This window comes from Salmo trutta, chromosome 4, assembly GCF_901001165.1.
Source record: "Salmo trutta chromosome 4, fSalTru1.1, whole genome shotgun sequence".
Classification (NCBI taxonomy): Eukaryota; Metazoa; Chordata; class Actinopteri; order Salmoniformes; family Salmonidae; genus Salmo; species Salmo trutta.
Window position 1 is genome coordinate 3,812,664 of NC_042960.1, and position 25,000 is coordinate 3,837,663.

The window sequence follows — 25,000 nt, forward strand, 5'->3', positions numbered from 1 at the left end:
CCTGTAGGGGTAGCCGTGGTACTTGGACCTGAAGATGGACACGCAGTAAGCTGAAGAGAACACGACCAGGGCCCAGTCCCACCAGGCAGATAACTGAAACACACAGCACAACATCACACCACACACACAACACACACCACACACACACACACACACACACACACCCACACACTACGCTCCCCACCACAGCACAACTATAACAAAACACACTACCACACACACACAGTCCCACCAGGCAGATAACTGAAACACACAGCACAACATTACAACCACACACACACCACACACTACCCCCCCCCCCCCACACACACACACGTGTTCACCCCTTTAGTATGCTAACGAGGCAATTTATAGTATTTTGGGACAGTTAAAAACACCTCAATGACAAAAGATGATGGGACGGTTAAAATCACTCAATGACAAAAGATGAGAATGATTCGCTCCCCCTGCCTCGGCCATATTCCCCACTGCAGCATGTTGTCTGGTAGTATAACTAGCTAGAAGACCGTGGGAAGTGTAATGGGTGTGTGGAGGGCCTATGAATGGATCTGATGTCAGCACTGACATCCTTCAACAGTCCTCTACTTAGCTATGGGCTGAAGCCACGGCTGAAGCCAGGGCTGAAGCCAGGGCTGAAGCCAGGGCTGAATCCAGGGCTGAAGCCAGGGCTGAAGCCAGGGCTGAAAGCCAGGGCTGAATCCAGGGCTGAAGCCAGGGCTGAAGCCAGGGCTGAATCCAGGGCTGAAGCCAGGGCTGAAGCCAGGCCTGAGAGGACACTAATGTCCATGTAAGCAGTGTAATGTAAGCTCTCTATAATCATCACTAAGGCTAGGTTCTGACATTTACCTGCCTGTGTTTTTACAATCATATGATTTTCTTAATAACGTTTTTCTATGAAAAGAGGTCACTACGACATCGTCCCAAACACTACGTTTGGACCAAGGGGACTCATGCCATTTGGGACTCATGCTGTGTGAGTCTAATGCAAGGTGAATGATGGGTGTTTCTGCTGATAACAGCCCGACAGCTCTAGCTGAGAGAGGAACTTAAAAGGGGCTTGTTTCCTCCATGTGCTGTCGGTCGACACGTTGCAGACGGATGAAGGACTGTCGACACGTTACAAACACCTTGTTTTGCATTTTAATTACCGATATCTCAAGGATAACTGCTTTTGTACATCTATGTGTGTGTGTACATCTATGTGTGTGTGTACATCTATGTGTGTGTATGTGTACATCTACGTGTGTGTGTACATCTATGTGTGTGTGTACATCTATGTGTGTGTGTGTGTTGTGTGTGTGTGTGTGTGTGTGTGTGTGTGTGTGTGTGTACATCTATGTGTGTGTGTCCGGTCTCAGTAGAACTACAACAGTGGGCCTCTGAAGCTCTGTATTAATCATGTTTACATTACACTCCAGCACACACACACAAACACACACACACACACACACACACCCACACACACACAAACACACAACACCACACCACACACACACCACACACACACACACACACACAACACACACACACACACACACAACACAACGTGGGGGTCAGGGTTCATCTCTCTGGTGTTAATTAAAGGAACAGTGGACTGGAGTGCCGGCCATCTTCACATCTGCCAGACTTAATGGACAGTTATGCAAATATCCATCATGCTTATACAAATGATAATGTCATGTCATTATGTATGCAGCATGTGGGTTCCACTGGAACTACCTCAGTGAGTCTAGTGGACTGGAAGGGGAAGGGGCTGTTGTGTGTGTGTGTGTGTGGGGGGCACGACTCAGTCATAAAACATTAGCTGGGGAAACATGCCTTGGTACCTCTGTACCTCCCCCTGCTGTGAGGAGACCCCCTACACACACACGGACACACACAGAGTGGGAGAAGAGAGGAGCATGGGGAAGGAGGAGGAGAGAGGAGCATGGGGAAGGAGGAGGAGAGAGGAGCATGGGGAAGGAGGAGGAGAGAGGAGCAGGGGAAGGAGGAGAGAGGAGCATGGGGAAGGAGGAGAGAGGAGCATGGGGAAGGAGGAGAGAGGAGCATGGGGAAGGAGGAGAGAGGAGCATGGGAAGGTAGAGAGAGAAGCATGGGGAAGGAGGAGAGAGGAGCAGGGGAAGGAGGAGAGAGAAGCAGGGGAAGGAGGAGGAGAGAGGAGCAGGGGAAGGAGGAGAGAGAAGCATGGGGAAGGTGGAGAGAGGAGCATGGGGAAGGAGGAGAGAGGAGCATGGGAAGGTGGAGAGAGGAGCATGGGGAAGGTGGAGAGAGGAGCATGGGGAAGGTGGAGAGAGGAGCAGGGGAAGGAGGAGAGAGAAGCAGGGGAAGGAGGAGGAGAGAGGAGCAGGGGAAGGAGAAGAGAGGAGCAGGGGAAGGAGAAGAGAGGAGCAGGGGAAGGAGGAGGAGAGAGGAGCAGGGGAAGGAGAAGAGAAGAGCATGGGAAGGAGGAGGAGAGAGGAGCAGGGGAAGGAGGAGAGAGAAGGGGAAGGAAGAGAGAGGAGTAGGGGAAGGAGGAGAGAGAAGGGGAAGGAAGAGAGAGGAGTAGGGGAAGGAGGAGAGAGAAGGGGAAGGAAGAGAGAGGAGTAGGGGAAGGAGGAGGAGAGAGGAGCAGGGGAAGGATGAGGAGAGAGGAGCAGTGGAAGGAGGAGAGAGAAGGGGAAGGAAGAGAGTGGAGTAGGGGAAGGAGGAGGAGAGAGGAGCAGGGGAAGGATGAGGAGAGAGGAGCAGTAGAAGGAGGAGAGAGGAGCAGGGGAAGTAGGAGAGAGGAGCAGGGGAAGTAGGAGAGAGGAGCAGGGGAAGTAGGAGAGAGGAGCAGGGAAGGAGGAGGAGAGAGGCGCAAGAGTGGCATAAGGCGGAGGCCGAGCGGAGAGCAGGGGAAGGAGGAGGAGAAGAGGAGAGCAGGGGGAAGGAGGAGAGAGAAGGGCAAGACAGAGAGAGGGAGGCGGGAAGGAGGAGGAGAGAGAGGAGCAGGGGAAGGATGAGGCGAGAAGGAGGCAGTGAAGGAGGAGAGAGGAGCAGGGGAAGTAGGAGGAGGAGCAGGGGAAGTAGGAGAGAGGAGCAGGGGAAGTAGGAGAGAGGAGCAGGGGAAGTAGGAGAGAGGAGCAGGGGAAGGAGGAGGAGAGAGGAGCAGGGGAAGGAGGAGGAGAGAGGAGCAGGGGAAGGAAATTGAATTGAGAGAGGGAGAGAGAGAGACGCAGACGAGATGACGAGAGGAGAGAGAGAGAGACAGAGAGAGAGGAGACAGAGAGAGAGGAGACAGAGAGAGAGAGATGAGGATGAGAGAGAGAGATGCGACGCACAGAGACCTGAGCGAGGAAGAGGAGGAGAGAGAGAGGAGAGACAGAGAGAGGAGAGACAGAGAGAGAGAGGAGACAGAGAGAGAGGAGACAGAGAGAGAGGAGACAGAGAGAGAGGAGACAGAGAGAGAGGAGAGAGGAGAGAGAGAGGAGAGACAGAGAGAGGAGAGACAGAGAGAGAAAGAGGAGACAGAGAGAGGAGACACAGAGAGAGAGAGGAGACAGAGAGAGGAGACACAGAGAGAGAAGACAGAGAGAGGGGACAGAGAGAGGAGACCGAGAGGAGAGACAGAGAAGAGAGACAGAGAGAGGAGACAGAGAGAGAGGAGAGAGAGAGAGAGGGAGAGACAGAGAGTGAGAGGAGGACAGAGAGAGAGGCGAGACAGAGAGAGTAGGGTAGATGAAGAGAGAGAGGAGAGAGCAGAGCGCAGAGGAGAGGCAGAGAGAGAGGAGACAGAGAGAGGGGAGACAGAGAGAGGAGAGACAGAGAGAAGAGAGACAGAGAGAGGAGAGACAGAGAGGAGAGACAGAGAGAGGAGACAGAGAGAGAGGAGACAGAGAGAGAGGAGACAGAGAGAGAGGAGACAGAGAGAGAGGAGACAGAGAGAGAGGAGAGAGAGAGAGAGGAGAGACAGAGAGAGGAGAGACAGAGAGAGAAAGATGGAGGACAGAGAGAGAGGAGACACAGAGAGAGAGAGGAGACAGAGAGAGGAGACACAGAGAGAGAAGACAGAGAGAGGGGACAGAGAGAGGAGACCGAGAGGAGAGACAGATAAGAGAGACAGAGAGAGGAGACAGAGAGAGAGGAGAGAGAGAGAGAGAGGAGAGACAGAGAGAGAGGAGACAGAGAGAGAGGAGGAGACAGAGAGAGAGGAGAGACAGAGAGAGAGGAGACAGAGAGAGAGGAGAGGCAGAGAGAGAGGAGACAGAGAGAGGGGAGACAGAGAGAGGAGAGACAGAGAGAGAGAGACAGGAGAGGAGAGACAGAGAGAGAGGAGACAGAGAGAGGAGACAGAGAGAGGAGACAGAGAGAGAGGAGACAGAGAGAGAGGAGACAGAGAGAGAGGAGACAGAGAGAGAGGAGACAGAGAAAGGAGACAGAGAGAGAGGAGACAGAGAGAGAGGAGACAGAGAGGAGAGAGACAGAGAGAGAGAGGAGACAAAGAGAGGAGAGACAGAGAGAGAGTGGGATAAGTAGTGAGACAGGGAGTGGTGAAACCAGGATATTTTGTGGGTGACTCATTAAGTGTGTGTTATTGCTCATTCTCATGGACCTGTTGGCATAATGTGTGTGACTGTGTGTTTTCACTGGGAGATGTGTGTAGCTCCAGTTTGAGGCTGATTCATTTAAATGTAATTAAAATTGTGTGAGCTTGCATCCATGCGTGCATGTGACTACGTGACTGAACAGTAGTTAGTGTCAGTCTGTGTGACTGAACAGTAGTTAGTGACAGTGTGTGTGACTGAACAGTAGTTAGTGACAGTGTGTGTGACTGAACAGTAGTTAGTGACAGTGTGTGTCAGTCTGTGTGACTGAACAGTAGTTAGTGACAGTCTGTGTGACTGAACAGTAGTTAGTGACAGTGTGTGTCAGTCTGTGTGACTGAACAGTAGTTAGTGACAGTCTGTGTGACTGAACAGTAGTTAGTGACAGTGTGTGTCAGTCTGTGTGACTGAACAGTAGTTAGTAAATGTCTGTGTGACTGAACAGTAGTTAGTAAATGTCTGTGTGACTGAACAGTAGTTAGTTGCAGTCTGTGTGACTGAACAGTAGTTAGTGACAGTCTGTGTGACTGAACAGTAGTTAGTGACGGTCTGTGTGACTGAACAGTAGTTAGTGACAGTCTGTGTGTGACTGAACAGTAGTTAGTGTCAGTCTGTGTGACTGAACAGTAGTTAGTGTCAGTCTGTGTGACTGAACAGTAGTTAGTGTCAGTCTGTGTGTGACTGAACAGTAGTTAGTGCCAGTCTGTGTGACTGAACAGTAGTTAGTGACAGTGTGTGACTGAACAGTAGTTAGTGACAGACTGTGTGACTGAACAGTAGTTAGTGACAGTCTGTGTGTTACTGAACAGTAGTTAGTGACAATCTGTGTGTGACTGAACAGTAGTTAGTGTCAGTCTGTGTGACTGAACAGTAGTTAGTGACAGTGTGTGTGTGACTGAACAGTAGTTAGTGACAGTCTGTGTGACTGAACAGTAGTTAGTGACAGTGTGTGACTGAACAGTAGTTAGTGACAGACTGTGTGACTGAACAGTAGTTAGTGACAGTGTGTGTGTGTGACTGAACAGTAGTTAGTGACAGTGTGTGACTGAACAGTAGTTAGTGACAGTCTGTGTGACTGAACAGTAGTTCGTGACAGTCTGTGTGTGACTGAACAGTAGTTAGTGACAATCTGTGTGACTGAACAGTAGTTAGTGACAGTGTGTGACTGAACAGTAGTTAGTGACAGTCTGTGTGACTGAACAGTAGTTAGTGACAGTGTGTGTGACTGAACAGTAGTTAGTGACAGTGTGTGTGTGACTGAACAGTAGTTAGTGACAGTCTGTGTGACTGAACAGTAGTTAGTGACAGTCTGTGTGACTGAACAGTAGTTAGTGACAGTGTGTGACTGAACAGTAGTTAGTGACAGTGTGTGACTGAACAGTAGTTAGTGACAGTCTGTGTGACTGAACAGTAGTTAGTGACAGTCTGTGTGTGACTGAACAGTAGTTAGTGTCAGTCTGTGTGACTGAACAGTAGTTAGTGACAGTGTGTGTGACTGAACAGTAGTTAGTGACAGTCTGTGTGACTGAACAGTAGTTAGTGACAGTGTGTGACTGAACAGTAGTTAGTGACAGACTGTGTGACTGAACAGTAGTTAGTGACAGTGTGTGACTGAACAGTAGTTAGTGACAGTCTGTGTGACTGAACAGTAGTTCGTGACAGTCTGTGTGTGACTGAACAGTAGTTAGTGACAATCTGTGTGACTGAACAGTAGTTAGTGACAGTGTGTGACTGAACAGTAGTTAGTGACAGTCTGTGTGACTGAACAGTAGTTAGTGACAGTGTGTGTGACTGAACAGTAGTTAGTGACAGTGTGTGTGTGTGACTGAACAGTAGTTAGTGACAGTCTGTGTGACTGAACAGTAGTTAGTGACAGTCTGTGTGACTGAACAGTAGTTAGTGACAGTCTGTGTGACTGAACAGTAGTTAGTGACAGTGTGTGACTGAACAGTAGTTAGTGACAGTGTGTGACTGAACAGTAGTTAGTGACAGTCTGTGTGACTGAACAGTAGTTAGTGACAGTGTGTGACTGAACAGTAGTTAGTGACAGTCTGTGTGACTGAACAGTAGTTAGTGACAGTGTGTGTGTGACTGAACAGTAGTTAGTGACAGTGTGTGTGACTGAACAGTAGTTAGTGACAGTGTGTGTGACTGAACAGTAGTTAGTGACAATCTGTGTGACTGAACAGTAGTTAGTGACAGTGTGTGTGTGACTGAACAGTAGTTAGTGACAGTGTGTGACTATGTGATTGAACAGTAGTTAGTGACAGTGTATGACTATGTGATTGAACAGTAGTTAGTGACAGTGTATGACTATGTGATTGAACAGTAGTTAGTGACAGTGTGTGACTATGTGATTGAACAGTAGTTAGTGTCAGTGTGTGACTATGTGATTGAACAGTAGTTAGTGACAGTGTGTGACTATGTGATTGAACAGTAGTTAGTGTCAGTGTGTGACTATGTGATTGAACAGTAGTTAGTGTCAGTGTGTCAGTCTGTATGACTATGTGATTGAACAGTAGTTAGTGACAGTGTGTGACTATGTGATTGAACAGTAGTTAGTGACAGTGTGTGACTATGTGATTGAACAGTAGTTAGTGACAGTGTGTGACTATGTGATTGAACAGTAGTTAGTGTCAGTGTGTGACTATGTGATTGAACAGTAGTTAGTGTCAGTGTGTGACTATGTGATTGAACAGTAGTTAGTGTCAGTGTGTGACTATGTGATTGAACAGTAGTTAGTGACAGTGTGTGACTATGTGATTGAACAGTAGTTAGTGACAGTGTGTGACTATGTGATTGAACAGTAGTTAGTGTCAGTGTGTGACTATGTGATTGAACAGTAGTTAGTGACAGTCTGTATGACTATGTGATTGAACAGTAGTTAGTGACAGTGTGTGACTATGTGATTGAACAGTAGTTAGTGTCAGTGTGTGACTATGTGATTGAACAGTAGTTAGTGACAGTCTGTATGACTATGTGATTGAACAGTAGTTAGTGTCAGTGTGTGACTATGTGATTGAACAGTAGTTAGTGTCAGTGTGTGACTATGTGATTGAACAGTAGTTAGTGACAGTCTGTATGACTATGTGATTGAACAGTAGTTAGTGACAGTGTGTGACTATGTGATTGAACAGTAGTTAGTGACAGTGTGTGACTATGTGATTGAACAGTAGTTAGTGACAGTGTGTCAGCCTGTATGACTATGTGATTGAACAGTAGTTAGTGACAGTGTGTGACTATGTGATTGAACAGTAGTTAGTGTCAGCCTGTATGACTATGTGATTGAATAGTAGCTATTGACAGTGTTTGACTATGTGATTGAACAGTAGTTAGTGACAGTGTGTCAGCCTGTATGACTATGTGATTGAACAGTAGTCTCATTAGGGTGGGCTCCAGTGCTGCTGATCCTGTTATGGCGGTGGCCTTCGTCAGGCTGGGGTTAACTGGGTTTGATGGAGCCTCCATTAGCTTTCATTTCACCCAGCAGCTGCCACTGTTTTCACTGTGCGTGCGTTTTCACTGAGCCGCTGCAAGTTGATCAGCCACCGCAATCACACACACATGCTAACAATGGTGGAAGGGTGTGTGTGTGTGTGTGTGTGTGTGGCGTGCATATTAACACAACATCCGGTTATTGGTGCTTATGTGTGCTATAAAGGTCAGTGATTTCCCCCTAATAGAAATTTGATAAAGCCCTGCATCACTCCTTCAGTTTATATTGCTAAGTGTTTTTAAAGATTTCACTCATTACAGAGAACATTTAAAGATATTATCTTATCAAGCCTTTTAATCGATTTTGTTCAACGTGTACTCGCGCTAAAGTAAATCTGATCCCGGACCAGAGAAACGGCTGATCTAACTGTTTCAACGTGTACTCGCGCTAAAGTAAATCTGATCCCGGACCAGAGAAACGGCTGATCTAACTGTTTCAACGTGTACTCGCGCTAAAGTAAATCTGATCCCGGACCAGGGAAACAGCTGATCCAACTGTTTCATTTCGCTGCCTGTTTGTTTCTTCGTGAGAGCTAATTTAAGCCCTGATTATAATTTCCCTCATTAGCTACGCAGCTTGGTCTGGGCTGTGCTTTTCAGGATTAGCACGCGAGATCAAAGTTCAGCCAACCTCTGATTCCACCACTGGCTTAAGCCCCATAATAGGAGCATGATCCTAGCACGCTAATTAGCATTTCAAAGGCTTGTTAGCGGTTGATGCTAAAAGGAAAGCTTATGACGGTAACAATGGAAAACTGGCATTTGCCTTTACTTGACATTGTTAAGGGGATAACACACCCCTTTAACAGCCATTTGGTTTTTAGGTTTACTTATCTGGATCATGCTCGGTGGAGAAGTTGTGTCTGAACACTCCCCACTCAGCAGCAATAACAGTGGAGTTGAAGAGTGATTGGGTGACTGATGTCAAAGACCAGGATGTTATCTCACCAGTATTTTCAGCGTAACAATTATCAACAGGATGCTAGTTTCATGCTGTGTGTGATTGAGTTCAGACACACACACACACACACACACACACACACACACACACACACACACACACACACACACACACACACACACACACACACACACACACACACACACACACACACACACACAAACAAACGCAGGTGACCCAATCACTGACAGTGGAACAAGAGATCCTCTTCATTTCCATACAAAGTCTCTCTATACTAACCACAACTATCACACCCCTCATACTACAGAGATTACAACGCAGCAGCAGGACTGTTCAACTGTAGTCCTGGAGCCAAGGTAGAAAACCTTCTGGCCATTTCCTCCTTCTAATCAGGGACCTGGGACCGCACTGACCAACCACCTGATAGTTCATCAATTGACTAGCAGGTAGAGAAGGAAAGCAGCAGTACAGTACTTGGGCCCTTGGGGGCCCGGCAGCTGAATGGCCCTGTAACACAGTCCGTGATACAGTAACAAATAAGAAGGAATCCCTCACTTCTCCTCTTGCCCACATCTCCTTTGGACGTCGCCGCCTCGTTGAGCAGGACCATCCCCATGGTGATGGCGGCATCTGTGGGCAGTTGTCAAGGAAACGGACTAACCACAGTGTGTGTGCTGTAAGTGTATGTTTGTGATAGTGTGTGCATGCACTGTGTATAACCCAGACAATGCCAATCTTCCAAAAGTCAAAAGTCTATTTAGCTGCAGTGTATTTTCACTCAGTGTGAGCAGTGAGCCGTTAAGTCCAGACTGTGAACGTAGCGATTACTGAGGGATAAGTGGTTAATCAACTCCTCAGCTATAGTAGCTATTGTACAGGCATTGCTAACGACGGATAGGAGACGACTGGAGAACAGAAGGAGAAGAGATGCCGATGGACGACGACGTTAGCTGTAGACAGGGGAGTTGTATGGACCACCCAGTCATAAAGACTCTGAGGTTCGGATCACTGGCTGCACTCATCTGGACGCCTATTTAGGAAGTTCCAATAGCTCAGCGGGTTAGAGTGTAGTGCTGGTAACGCCACGGTCGTGGGTTTGATTCCCGCACGGGCCACATACCATATACTGAACACTACCTGTCACTGTGGATAGAAGTGTCTGGTATTATGACCAGTAAAATAATGAAATATTATCAAAACAATTTAAGTTGTGTATTACAGTCATACCTAAAGCAAGTCTAGCCATTTCCTTGTGCACGGGCTCTCATGCATATGGAAATCATGTATCTTTTTGAAAGGCCACTTCCATGACTAAACTAGGCCACCTTAGATGGAACACATCGTGGTGTTGAGAAGCTTGACAACAGCATATGTGATTATGCCAACGGGTCAACAGCCTGAGACATACACATACACACCTGCGAACGCACACAGTCCCCTGCTTGCCAGGCATCGGCTTCTCATCTCCCCAAGCAGTGTGTGAGTGTGAGTCTGTGTGTGGGTGTGGGGGTTGGACAGAGCCAACACGGAGCAAACAAACATTCTAATTAAAGTGGAATTAAAACTGGAAGAGACTGGAGATAGTGCTAATGAAAAAAGAAGACAACTGCCAGCTGTGTGTGTGTGTGTGTGTGTGTGAGTCTGTGTCTGTGTGTGTGTGTGTGAGTCTGTGTGTGAGTCTGTGTGTGAGTCTGTGTCTGTGTGTGTGTGTCTGTCTGTGAGTCTCAGGTCTCATTCTCAAGGCTGCTGCTCTCAAGCCTTTTAGCATGTGTTCCATTGATTATGTGTGAGAGCTACAGATGCAGCGGTGTTTGAATGTGAACCAGAGAGAAAAGGGTAGAGCGTGTGGGTGGAACTGTGTTTTGTGTACAGCTGTGCATCATGTCAGTGTGTTTGTATGGGCCCTTTACAGATGCTGCCTGACGTATGTGTGCCTTTGTGCTTTCACTGGTGTCTATATCCCACATATGTCCCACCCCCCCAGAATGACACTGTAGGTCTCTACAGCAATACACTATGGACTAGAATGACACTGTAGGTCTCTACAGCAATACACTATGGACTAGAATGACACTGTAGGTCTCTACGGTGATACACTATGGACTAGAATAACTGTAGGTCTCTACGGCGATACACTATGGACTAGAATGTCACTTTAGGATACAGTAAGGACTAGAATGACTGTAGGTCTCCACGGCGATACACTATGGACTAGAATGACACTGTAGGTCTCTACGGTGATACACTATGGACTAGAATAACTGTAGGTCTCTACGGCGATACACTATGGACTAGAATGTCACTTTAGGATACAGTAAGGACTAGAATGACTGTAGGTCTCCACGGCGATACACTATGGACTAGAATGACACTGTAGGTCTCTACGGTGATACACTATGGACTAGAATAACTGTAGGTCTCCACGGCGATACACTATGGACTAGAATGACTGTAGGTCTCTACGGTGATACACTATGGACTAGAATGACTGTAGGTCTCTACATTGATACACTATGGACTAGAATGACTGTAGGTCTCTATGGTGATACACTATGGACTAGAATGACTGTAGGTCTCTACAGTGATACACTATGGACTAGAATGACACTGTAGGTCTCTATGGCGATACACTATGGACTAGAATAACTGTAGGTCTCTACAGTGATACACTATGGACTAGAATGACACTGTAGGTCTCTATGGTGATACACTATGGACTAGAATGACTGTAGGTCTCTACAGTGATACACTATGGACTAGAATGACTGTAGGACTCTACGGTGATACACTATGGACTAGAATAACTGTAGGTCTCCACGGTGATACACTATGGACTAGAATGACACTGTAGGTCTCTATGGTGATACACTATGGACTAGAATGACACTGTAGGTCTCTATGGTGATACACTATGGACTAGAATGACACTGTAGGTCTCTATGGTGATACACTATGGACCAAAATGACGCCAGATACAGTTGAAGTCGGAAGTTTACATACACCTTAGTCAAATACATTTAAAATCAGTTTTTCACAATTCCCGACATTTAATCCTAGTAAAAATTCCCTGTCTTAGGTCAGTTAGGATCACCACTTTATTTTAAGAATGTGAAATGTCAGAATAATAGTTGAGAGAATGATTTATTTCAGCTTTTATTTCTTTCATCACATTCCCAGTAGGTCAGAAGTTTACATACACTCAATTAGTATTTGGTAGCATTGCCTTTAAATTGTTTAACTTGGGTCAAACGTTTCGGGTAGCCTTCCACAAGCTTCCCACAATAAGTTGGGTGAATTTTGGCCCATTCCTCCTGAGAGCTGGTGTAACTAAGTCAGGTTTGTAGGCCTCCTTGCTTTCACATGCTTTTTCAGTTCTGCACACAAATGTTCTATAGGATTGAGGTCAGGGCTTTGTGATGGCCACTCCAATACCTTGACTTTGTTGTCCTTCATTGTCCATTTGGAAGACCCATTTGCGACAAAGCTTTAACTTCCTGACTGATGTCTTGACATGTTGCTTCAATATATTCACATAAGTTTCCTACATCATGATGCCATCTATTTTGTGAAGTGCACCAGTCCCTCCTGCAGCAAAGCACCCCCACAACATGATGCTGCCACATCCGTGCTTCATGGTTGGGATGGTGTTCTTCGGCTTGCAAGCCTCCCCCTTTTTCCTCTAAACATTACAATGGTCATTATGGCCAAACAGTTCTATTTTTGTTTCATCAGACCAAAGGACATTTCTCCAAAAAGTACGATCTTTGTCCCCATGTGCAGTTGCAAACCGTAGTCTGGCTTTTTTATGGCGGTTTTGGAGCAGTGGCTTCTTCCTTGCTGAGCGGCCTTTCAGGTTATGTCGATATAGGACTCGTTTTACTGTGGATATAGATACTTTTGTACCTGTTTCCTCCAGCATCTTCACAAGGTCCTTTGCTGTTGTTCTGGGATTGATTGGCACTTTCGCACCAAAGTACGTTCATCTCTAGGAGACAGAACGCGTCTATGACGGCTGCATGGTCCCATGGTGTTTATAATAGCATACTATTGTTTGTACAGATGAACGTTCTACCTTCAGGCGTTTGGGAAATTGCTCCCAAGGATGAACAAGACTTGTGGAGGTCTACATTCTTTTTTCAGAGGTCTTGGCTGATTTCTTTTGATTTTCCCATGATGTCAAGCAAAGAGGTACTGAGTTTGAATGTAGGCCTTGAAATACATCCACAGGTATACCTCCAATTGACTCAAATTATCTCAATTAGCCTATCAGAAGCTTCTAAAGCCATGACATAATTTTCTGGAATTTTCCAAGCTGTTTAAAGGCACAGTCAACTTAGTGTATGTAAACTTCTGACCCACTGGAATTATGATATACTGAATTATAAGTGAAATCATCTGTCTGTAAACAACTGTTGGAAAAGTTACTTGTGTCATGCAACCGACTTGCCAAAACTATAGTTTGTTAACAAGAAATTTGTGGAGTGGTTAAAAAACTAGTTTTAAATGACTGCAACCTAAGTGTATGTAAACTTCCGACTTCAACTGTATATACTAAGCGCTTGCAACAGATGTAAAGTTCACACCTGTTTTTCTATGCAGAGGATATATTGCTAGAGGTTTATGTGAAGTAATACACTATTACGGTCAACTGTAAATACAGAGTAAATAGTGTAGTATAATGTGTGATATCATGAAGCTTCAAGATTAGCTTTCCTGTTGGTGTTTAGGTGCAAATGCTTCCTGAATCTGGCTCTTGAATAGGTAGTGAATACAGGCTTCCCATTGGTTACTCCTCCATATCATATAGAGTGTTGGGATCGGCTAAACTTTGAACATTGAGATATTAAATGAATGATAGGAAATGAAAGAGACAGAGTTATGTTAGACGTTAATGGTTCTCAGAAGAGAGACAGAAGGCTTTGGAATGTGTTTGATGGAGGAGAGGAGAGTGATGTGTTGATACAGGGAAGACAGATGGACATCTGTGTATTAGATGAAAGAGGGGTTGAGGTCAGGAGGTGAGGACAGATTCTCATAAGAGAGTAATAAATGTTTGGAATACTGTTACCCTCTTTCTTAGCTTCCTGTAGAACCATAAAATGTAAGGATTGGAGAGAAAGGGGAGTGTCTTAAGTAGGATGAATATAAACTGTGAAGTCTGAAATCTTTTGCTGTCTGTTTTCAGCTGTACAGAACCTTTGGGGAAAGATTAAACTTGGTTAAAGCTTCTCTAGTGTCCGTGAGTTATTTACTCTGAAAAATAAGAACCGAACAAGAGAAAGTAGTGAATACAGGCTTCCCATTGGTTCCTCCTCTGTATCATATAGAGGAAGTAGTGAATACAGGCTTCCCATTGGTTCCTCCTCTGTATCATATAGAGGAAGTAGTGAATACAGGCTTCCCATTGGTTACTCATCTCTATCATATAGAGTACTGTAGGTAGTAAGTATAGGCTTCCCACTGGATAATCCTCTGTATCATATATAGTAGTTATTGAATACAGGCTTCACATTGGTTAAACCTCGATATCATATAGAGGAAGTAGTGAATACAGGCTTCCCATTGGTTAATCCTCAGTTCTCCCATGAGGCATTCGTCTTAAGGATACTGAGCAGCAGGATGATGTGGGACTCAGCTACAAACTGGGCCTGGCTGCTCCCATGGATATAACTCTGAAAAAGAGAGAGGGGGGGAGAACCGGAGAGAGAGGTAGAGAGAAAGACAGAGAGAGAGAGAGAGTGAAAGAGAGGTAGAGGTAGAGAGAGAAGTTAAAATGTTAGTCACAATTGGTCAAAATTCCCTTATTATGAAAAAACGGTAAGGAGAGAGATGGAATTGGAGAGACGTACAGCACGTGAGCTATAGACCATGAATGAGAGAGAGGGGGGAAAAGGCCAAGATAAAAAATGTACAAATGAAATGGGTAAAAATTCCCTCACAATGGCCACATATTTCACAACGGTGCTAAACACTCGCTAGCTGTGTGGCTTCAAGATAAGCAGTGCCTATTCCCCGTCTTTTGACTCACACACACACACACACACACACACCACACACACGAAAAATAATCATGGCCCTGTGCCTTTTCACAACTCCATGAAAGAGGAGTCTGGTCTACCTGTTGTCACAAGGTCAAGGCACAACGCATTACTAACAGTGGCCAATCACAACGCATTACTAACAGTGGCCAATCACAACGCATTGCTAACAGTGGCCAATCACAACGCATTACTAACAGTGGCCAATCACAACGCATTACTAACAGTGGCCAATCACAACGCATTACTAACCGTGGCCAATCACAACGCATTACTAACAGGGGCCAATCACAACGCATTACTAACAGTGGCCAATCACAACGCATTACTAACCGTGGCCAATCACAACTCTTTAGTAACTAACCTTAGCCAATAGGAGGAGAGAATGTACACTACAGTGTAGTCAGTTACCAGGAAAGTGTCCTCACACAAGGAGCCTGTGTCTCCACTGATAAGAAAACATCTATTTCCTATCCTTGTCCACGGTGTGCGTGTGTGTTTTTACGAGACAGAGCGGTCAAACTGAGGCCCACCGGCTACACAGTATGGAGGGGAAAAAAGGCATCCCATGTCCCTGTACATACCATCTATCTTCCTACGCCGATAAGATGCCACAGGTGGGTGTGTGTGTTTACCAACCACAGTGGCTGTAAATAATTGAATTGCAGACCGTTGGACAGAATCCATTCTGATTCTACTAGAGAACCCAATAGCAGAGAAATGTCTATCGTGAGCCCCAGGAAGAATAGCTGAGGGCCTATCGTGAGCCCCAGGAAAAATAGCCGAGGGCCTATCGTGAGCCCCAGGAAAAATAGCCGAGGGCCTATCGTGAGCCCCAGGAAGAATAGCCGAGGGCCTATCGTGAGCCCCAGGAAGAATAGCCGAGGGCCTATCGTGAGCCCCAGGAAGAATAGCCGAGGGCCTATCGTGAGCCCCAGGAAGAATAGCCGAGGGCCTATCGTGAGCCCCAGGAAGAATAGCCGAGGGCCTATCGTGAGCCCCAGGAAGAATAGCTGAGGGCCTATCGTGAGCCCCAGGAAGAATAGCCGAGGGCCTATCGTGAGCCCCAGGAAAAATAGCCGAGGGCCTATCGTGAGCCCCAGGAAGAATAGCCGAGGGCCTATCGTGAGCCCCAGGAAAAATAGCCGAGGGCCTATCGTGAGCCCCAGGAAGAATAGCCGAGGGCCTATCGTGAGCCCCAGGAAGAATAGCCGAGGGCCTATCGTGAGCCCCAGGAAGAATAGCCGAGGGCCTATCGTGAGCCCCAGGAAGAATAGCTGAGGGCCTATCGTGAGCCCCTGGAAGAATAGCCGAGGGCCTATCGTGAGCCCCAGGAAGAATAGCCGAGGGCCTATCGTGAGCCCCAGGAAAAATAGCCGAGGGCCTATCGTGAGCCCCAGGAAGAATAGCCGAGGGCCTATCGTGAGCCCCAGGAAGAATAGCTGAGGGCCTATCGTGAGCCCCAGGAAGAATAGCCGAGGGCCTATCGTGAGCCCCTGGAAGAATAGCCGAGGGCCTATCGTGAGCCCCAGGAAGAATAACCGAGGGCCTATCGTGAGCCCCAGGAAGAATAGCTGAGGGCCTATCGTGAGCCCCAGGAAGAATAGCCGAGGGCCTATCGTGAGCCCCAGGAAGAATAGCCGAGGGCCTATCGTGAGCCCCAGGAAAAATAGCCGAGGGCCTATCGTGAGCCCCAGGAAGAATAGCCGAGGGCCTATCGTGAGCCCCAGGAAGAATAGCTGAGGGCCTATCGTGAGCCCCAGGAAGAATAGCCGAGGGCCTATCGTGAGCCCCAGGAAGAATAGCCGAGGGCCTATCGTGAGCCCCAGGAAGAATAGCTGAGGACCCAAATAAACTAAACTATCAATGGTTGATAGAAAAAATAAATGCAAGACAAATTCCTATGTACTGGTAGGAAAGATGGGGGCACAATAGAATGATGACGGTGTCCTTTGCAGCTAGATACGGCCTCTTTCTATAAAGACACTGTCTCATCATACTATACATGGTAACATGCTTGCTTTACTGTTAGGGTTGCAAAATTATGGTCACTTTCCCCAAATTCCCAAGTTCTCCAGGAACAAAAAAAATTCCCTGAATCAAGAAGTGAATAAGTATGAATTCCTGAATGTTCAAACAGTATTTCTGGAGAACCAGGAAATGTTGGATAAGTGTTTTCGCACCCCATTAACTTACTGTTTCCCTTCTAGTACATTAAGTTCTGTTGATAACATAGAAACAGGATGAATTCATTCCATTCCCATGGTTGATAACATGGACATTTAACAGCCATATAGATACTGGTGTCAGTGCCATTTTGTCCTCATTTGGTCCCTGTGTGTGTGTGTGTGTGTGTGTGTGTGTGTGTGTGTGTGTGTGTGTGTGTGTGTGTGTGTGTGTGTGTGTGTGTGTGTGTGTGTGTGTGTGTGAGAAAGAGAGAGTGTGTGTGTGTGTGTGTGCGGGTGCTCGCTGCACTTCCGCGGGTGTGTGTGCAGTCCTGTCGTATGCGTGTGAGTGAGCCATCCGTTCCCCGTATCTCCGCTAGGCTACGTGTGGGTTTCAGCTGCTCCGTGTCTGCATGGTGTGGGCTGGCGGACGGTCGTCATGACGGCCCTCCTGAGGGACTCCAGCATCTTACTAGCTACCACAGGATCGCTAACACAGGATCGCTAACACAGGATCGCTAACACAGGTTTACCATGATAATAATAATAACCATAATAATAATAAACCACTGAATTTAGAACACACTTTTCATAGAAAAACAAATCTCAAAGTGGAGTGCATAATGATGATGAACATGACGAGGGGAGAGCCAGATGCCTGTGTGTGTGTGTGTGTGTGTGTGTGTGTGTGTGTGTGTGTGTGTGTGTGTGTGTGTGTGTGTGTGTGTGTGTGTGTGTGTGTGTGTGTGATCTCACGCCAGCGTAGTCAAGTGAAGTGGGCCGCCAACTTCGTCTGAAAATACAACAGCGGCTGTCGTCATTCCGGTTGCTAAGACGCAAGCACAACCCAGAAATACACAGTGTACACTCTGCATACACCCCCCAGTTACCTCAGAGTGGAGAAACCCTGTAACCATATACAGCACCTAGCTTCACGCAATCACATCATCACTGTCAACTTGTTGTCATTAGGCTCTCCCAGAACACGCCTACCCGTACACGCCCGACATGTGACACGGCAAGAAGAGCAGGCGTACTTCCTGACCGGTCCAAAACAACACGCGGAAATCACAGGGAATATCAGCCTGTGCTTTGCCAGAGGCGCTTAGGAAAGCATCTAGGGTTCTGTGTAGTCCATCTCTTCCGTTCTCTCTCACCAACCTGGCAACCCAGAGCTAGTGCAGTGCCCCCCCACAGTGACCAGGTCTGTGTCCCAAATGGCACCCTATCCCCTTCGTAGTGCACAATGGACTCTTTTTAAAAGTAGTGCACTATCTAGGGAATAGGGTGCACTTTGGGAACAACCCCCACCATTACAAAGCTACTGTCCAGCAGAAACTTTACAAATAAAACATTATCCAAATATTATAACAAGGGAGGAACAGAGGAGGAACAGAGGAGGAGATGGGAATAAACGATTCTTCACTAAATAATCGTTCAAGGACAAAAAGAGGATAAATATCTACGGGAGATTAACTTTAATTCCTTTACTGTGACAGAAAACAACCAGAAAACTGAGGAGAGGAGTATACTAGAGAACTGAGGAGAGGAGTATATTAGAGAACTGAGGAGAGGAGTATACTAGAGAACTGAGGAGAGGAGTATATTAGAGAACTGAGGAGAGGAGTATATTAGAGAACTGAGGAGAGGAGTATATTAGAGAACTGAGGAGAGGAGTATATTAGAGAACTGAGGAGAGGAGCATATTAGAGAACTGAGGAGAGGAGTATATTAGAGAACTGAGGAGAGGAGTATATTAGAGAACTGAGGAGAGGAGTATATTAGAGAACTGAGGAGAGGAGTATATTAGAGAACTGAGGAGAGGAGTATATAGGAGAACTGAGGAGAGGAGTATATTAGAGAACTGAGGAGAGGAGTATATTAGAGAACTGAGGAGAGTATATTAGAGAACTGAGGAGAGGAGTATATTAGAGAACTGAGGAGAGGAGCATATTAGAGAACTGAGGAGAGGAGCATATTAGAGAACTGAGGAGAGGAGTATATTAGAGAACTGAGGAGAGGAGTATATTTGAGAACTGAGGAGAGGAGTATATTAGAGAACTGAGGAGAGGAGCATATTAGAGAACTGAGGAGAGGAGTATATTAGAGAACTGAGGAGAGGAGTATATTAGAGAACTGAGGAGAGGAGCATATTAGAGAACTGAGGAGAGGAGTATATTAGAGAACTGAGGAGAGGAGTATATTTGAGAACTGAGGAGAGGAGTATATTAGAGAACTGAGGAGAGGAGTATATTAGAGAACTGAGGAGAGGAGTATATTATTGAACTGAGGAGAGGAGTATATTAGAGAACTGAGGAGAGGAGTATATTAGAGAACTGAGGAGAGGAGTATATTAGAGAACTGAGGAGAGGAGTATATTAGAGAACTGAGGAGAGGAGTATATTAGAGAACTGAGGAGAGGAGAACAACACAGGCCAGGAGGAGAGGAGAGGAGGATGAGAGGAGGGAGAAGGGAGAAGAGGGAGAAGAGAGAAGAGGAGGGAGAAGAGGAGGAGGGAGAAGATATTTCCTCGTTTGGAAGGAGAAAACGCTGAATGTATTTTCCTAAATAAGAGAGAATATAAGTGAAAGGGTCTGGGCAACATTATCTCAGGAATACATTAGAATAAAGAGATTTGGAGGAGAGGATAGGAGAGGAGGGAGGAGAGGAGGAGGAAATTACGGATGTGGAGAGTGCGATGGACGAGAGCGAGTGATTACCAATTCTGGAGAGTGAGTCTCCCTCTTCTCCCTTTGCCCTCTCTTTCTCTAGTTCTCTCCATCTCGACAGGCCCTTGTGCTGTGAATGCAGCACTCTGTAATGGGACCATGTGTCTGGAGGGGGCCTGCATTCATCTCTCTCTCTCGCCCCCCACCCGCCAACCCCCTCTCTCTCACCCCCCCCCCCTCTCTCTCTCTCTCTCTCTCTCACACACACACCACCTCTCCCTCTCTCACCCCCCCCCCTCTCTCTCTCTCTCTCTCTCTCTCTCTCTCTCACACACACCACCTCTCCCTCTCTCACCCCCCCTCTCTCTCTCACACCCCCCCCCTCTCTCTCACACTCCCCCTCTCCCTCCCCCTCTCTCACACCCCCACTCTCTCTCACGCTCTCCTCTCTCTCTCACACCCTCCTCTCTCTCTCACGCCCTCCTCTCTCTCTCACGCCCTCCTCTCTCTCTCACGCCCCCCCTCTCTCTCTCACACCCCATCCCTTTCTCACACCCCCCTCTCTCTCACACCCCCTCTCTCTCTCACCCCCCCTCTCTCTCAAACCCCCCCTCTCGCTCTCACCCCCCCCCTCTCTCACACACCCCCCTCTCTCACACCCCCCCCCTCTCTCTCTTTATCTCTCCCCGCACAGCGGTCTGCCAGTGAAAAATGAAGAGATGAGGCTGCCCAGAGTCTGTCTGGCTCTGATGTTGGTGGGGAGGTTAACCTGTTCACCTCTGAACACACACACACACACCACAGTAGGCGGATTAATGGGAGGAAATGTAAAATTATAATGACCTTTTAACCCCCAAACACCCCTTGAGCAACAGGAAATGGGCTATAGGAGTCATAATATGCAGACGGAAGTGTATGCAGGTGTATTATGAGTGTGTGTGTGTGTATGCTTTGGGGCTTCAGATCTACCTGCTTCCATCAGTGACTAGAGATACTGAGTGTGTGTATGTAGACCTCATTTGGCCCATAGGGAACATGTCTCCACGCTAACTAAACAACAATACACGATTCTTACTCTGGTTATTTCACTACATTTCAGTAGACATTTCCACTCATTGCACTTTCAAAATTGCTTTGGCTTTTCCAACTAGAGAAACTATTGGAGTGAATTTGTCAAACAGAATTTATGTTGACGATTTCTCATCAGAGAAAACCCATCTCGGCGATAAGCAACCTGATAACATCGTCTTCTCACGCGATCGGCACGCCCAATAAAATATTACTCATCCCGTTTTCTCAAATCATTTCCCCCATTTTTCCACTTGGATGGCCCCGGTTAATCTCCTTCTCAATCAAGGAAGACAAGGGAATCAGAACAGCACCCCCGTCGCTCCCGGGTCCTAACTCCTGACTCTTAGTCCCAGAAATACAGGCTGAACGCTAGTATGGTCTTGCGACATGAATCAGAATTTCAGAGTGTGAGCGTGGGACGGCGGGTTGAAAAACGTCTGCAATACGCCGCACGGACGCATCCAATTAATCTGATGGATTAGGTTTTGTTCCCTTAATTCATTAGAGGGAATATTCCTCTCCGTCTGGGGTTAAAGAGCCGAGCCTCATTGGCTGCTGCCGGCTTTAAGATGAATGCAACAACAACTTACAGCAAACAGTCCATAACTACACACCTTTACATAGAATGGAAGCTTATATTAGGTTAATATCTTCAATGTCTACAAACGTTCAATGACATGTAAAATAGGTTCCCAAATAGGTCAATAACTAGAAGACACACATATACACTGAGTGTAGAAAACATTAGGAACTAATATTGAGTTGCACCCCACTTTTGCCCTCAGAACAGCTTCGATTCGTCAGGCATGGACTCTACAAGGTGTTGAACGCATTCCACAGGGATGCTGGCCCATGTTGACTCCAATGCTTTCCACAGTTGTGTCAAGTTGGCTGGATGTCCTTTGTGTGAATGGTCCATTCTGATACACACGGGAAACTGTCGAGTTTGTTAAACCCAGCACCGATGCAGTTCTTGACACACTCAAACCTGGCACTTACTACCATACCCCGTTCAAAGGCACTTACATCTTTTGTCTTGCCCATTCACCCGCTGGATGACACACACAATCCATGACTCAATTGTCTCAAAGCTTAAAAATCCTTTAACCCGTCTCCTCCCCTTCATCTACACAAGTGATCGATCGCGATAGACTGGTCAATCTCCAAGGCATTCCTAGTCGATCGCCAAACATTTCTGTAAAAAACGCAACGATAAAGCCTTGCATTCCTATTTTGTTTTTATTTGTCACGTGCTATTGGCGGTAGGCGCACTGGATTCAGCTGCGATGGAGGTAGAAACTCTGCCTTCCCCAGGGGTGCAAATCAAGTGCACTACACGCCTACCACTGGCTAATCGGATGGCTCAGATTACCGTGTCTGCTGTAACTAGGCAGTTGTAAAATAAATCTACAGCAAAGTTGATACAGTGAGACTTCTAAACGTTTAAAACCATGACTTGAGAGTCAACGAATACAGCAAAGACCTGCTGTATTTATGAGTGAGTTCATGTTTAAGTTCTCACTCAGCACTGTCAAGTCAACACTTTTATACGCCATACAACGTGCTTTCTTCCTACTTCCACTCGCCCTACAACCAGCACTGCAGCAGTAATGAATGAGTAGGAAAGTGGAATGGATAGGCTTGTGTTGTCATTATTAGTGGCTTGGGTATTTTTTCCATATTGAGGAAAAAGTCACTTCCTCTGTTCATAGGAGTAACAACATGAATTTGTGCATGAGGCAGATATAATGCGGTGCGACTCAAGTTTCGCCATCAGCTGGGTGACGGTGTCCCTTTTTGGTCAGTGTCAGAGGAGGAAAGGGAGAGCCTGACCATCAGCTGGGTGACGGTGTCCCTTTCTGGTCAGTGTCAGAGGAGGAAAGGGAGAGCCTGACCATCAGATGCAGGTACCATCAACCCAATAAAAATGAATAAAAAAGTGAATTATTTTAATGTATGCTGTGCCTCACAAGTAATACAACATCTGATCTATTACCGGTGTGATCATATAGCCTACCTCACATGTTGAAAAAAATGATCTGAGAAGAACATTGCAATGGCAGGGCAATTCAAGAAAAGCCAATATGCAGCGATAATGTATTGGGCCTATAGCCTACTGCACAAACCTCATTACGACAGTACTGTTTGGAATAGGTTAATGTTGCATAGGCTAACGTTTTTTTAAGTCACGTTAACAAAAAAACTGAACGGTGGATCTTGACTTGCAGTTTGACTCAGAAAGTGGTCTCGACTCAAAAAAGGTTGGTGACCACTGATCTACACTGATTAAAGTGGATTTAACAAGTGGCATCAATAAGGGATCATAGCTTTTCACCTGGATTCACCTGGTCAGTCTATGTTCCTGAAAAGACATTCCTAATGTTCTGCACTCAGTTCATTTACATAGATCAACTCTCACGTAGTCTTGACAAGGTCTAGAAACTTCTAATGACATTAATAACAGCTCACAGGTTTTCCGTGTTTAACATAAACCTATAAAACTACAGGTTTAACCTTTTAATACAGAGATTGGAGTATAGACAAGATACATCAATTAACGACTCAATCTACAGTGGGAGATACAAGCTAAGGTACCCCTGTAAATAAATGGAGACCTTTTCTCAGAACTACCAAACAAATATATTTTCAATCGTCTTTTTTCTTCTCATGCATATAGACCCTGAACACTGAGGAAATGTCTCTTCGGGTTTCCATCTACACACGTCCTGTTCTCCATCTCGTCTCAACACTCTGACATTCCAAACACCCGCAGACGTTACTAGAAGCCCCACTGTAACTTCCCAGTAAATTAGTAATACAGATTCTACTCTGGTAAATGACGGCGAGCTCACACTCCCAGCTTGAGAAGAATAAAGCATCTAGTCCAACACGGTTTACTTGGTATTATTTCACAGAGGGCCACGGCTGGAGCCTAATGGGGTTTTGTGTGGTAACCTTTAACAAATGACTCTGTTCATTGTTTTTAGCCAATGTTTCCGCGGCCTCTGTCTTCAAAGGTCAAAAGACGTAGCTCGAGGAGCCAGATAAATGAGGAGTTAACCAAGCAGAAAGGAGAGGCGGAGTGGGGAAGAGGGAGAAACAGAGAGTGTGTGTTTTGGTTGGCGAGAAGCAAAGGGAGAGAGATGATTCTTAATTATACTAATTGTATACGGGGTAGAAGGACTGAGGAGGAAGTTCACCAATCACCCGTTACTGATCCCTGTATTCTAACAGGTTACAATGCCACCTCATCACCCATTACTGATCCCTGTATTCTAACAGGTTACAATGCCACCTCATCACCCGTTACTGATCCCTGTATTCTAACAGGTTACAATGCCACCTCATCACCCATTACTGATCCCTGTATTCTAACAGGTTACAATGCCACCTCATCACCCATTACTGATCCCTGTATTCTAACAGGTTACAATGCCACCTCATCACCCATTACTGATCCCTGTATTCTAACAGGTTACAATGCCACCTCATCACCCATTACTGATCCCTGTATTCTAACAGGTTACAATGCCACCTCATCACCCATTACTGATCCCTGTATTCTAACAGGTTACAATGCCACCTCATCACCCATTACTGATCCCTGTATTCTAACAGGTTACAATGCCACCTCATCACCCGTTACTGATCCCTGTATTCTAACAGGTTACAATGCCACCTCATCACCCGTTACTGATCCCTGTATTCTAACAGGTTACAATGCCACCTCATCACCCATTACTGATCCCTGTATTCTAACAGGTTACAATGCCACCTCATCACCCATTACTGATCCCTGTATTCTAACAGGTTACAATGCCACCTCATCACCCATTACTGATCCCTGTATTCTAACAGGTTACAATGCCACCTCATCACCCGTTACTGATCCCTGTATTCTAACAGGTTACAATGCCACCTCATCACCCGTTACTGATCCCTGTATTCTAACAGGTTACAATGCCACCTCATCACCCGTTACTGATCCCTGTATTCTAACAGGTTACAATGCCACCTCATCACCCATTACTGATCCCTGTATTCTAACAGGTTACAATGCCACCTCATCACCCATTA

General features: G+C 46.2%; 1 long non-coding RNA gene across 1 annotated transcript in view; it reads right to left on the reverse strand.

Annotated features, from left to right (window-relative positions):
- Positions 1-14,688, reverse strand: part of LOC115191683 (uncharacterized) — a 20,171-nt gene extending 5,483 nt beyond the window's left edge. Inside the window, exons 1-2 of the long non-coding RNA XR_003877754.1 lie at positions 14,588-14,688; positions 9,535-9,609 (exon numbers count right to left, since the gene is read on the reverse strand). This is a non-coding gene — a long non-coding RNA (uncharacterized LOC115191683). The remainder of the gene's footprint in view (positions 1-9,534; positions 9,610-14,587) is intronic.
- Between the last annotated feature and the right edge of the window lie 10,312 nt (positions 14,689-25,000).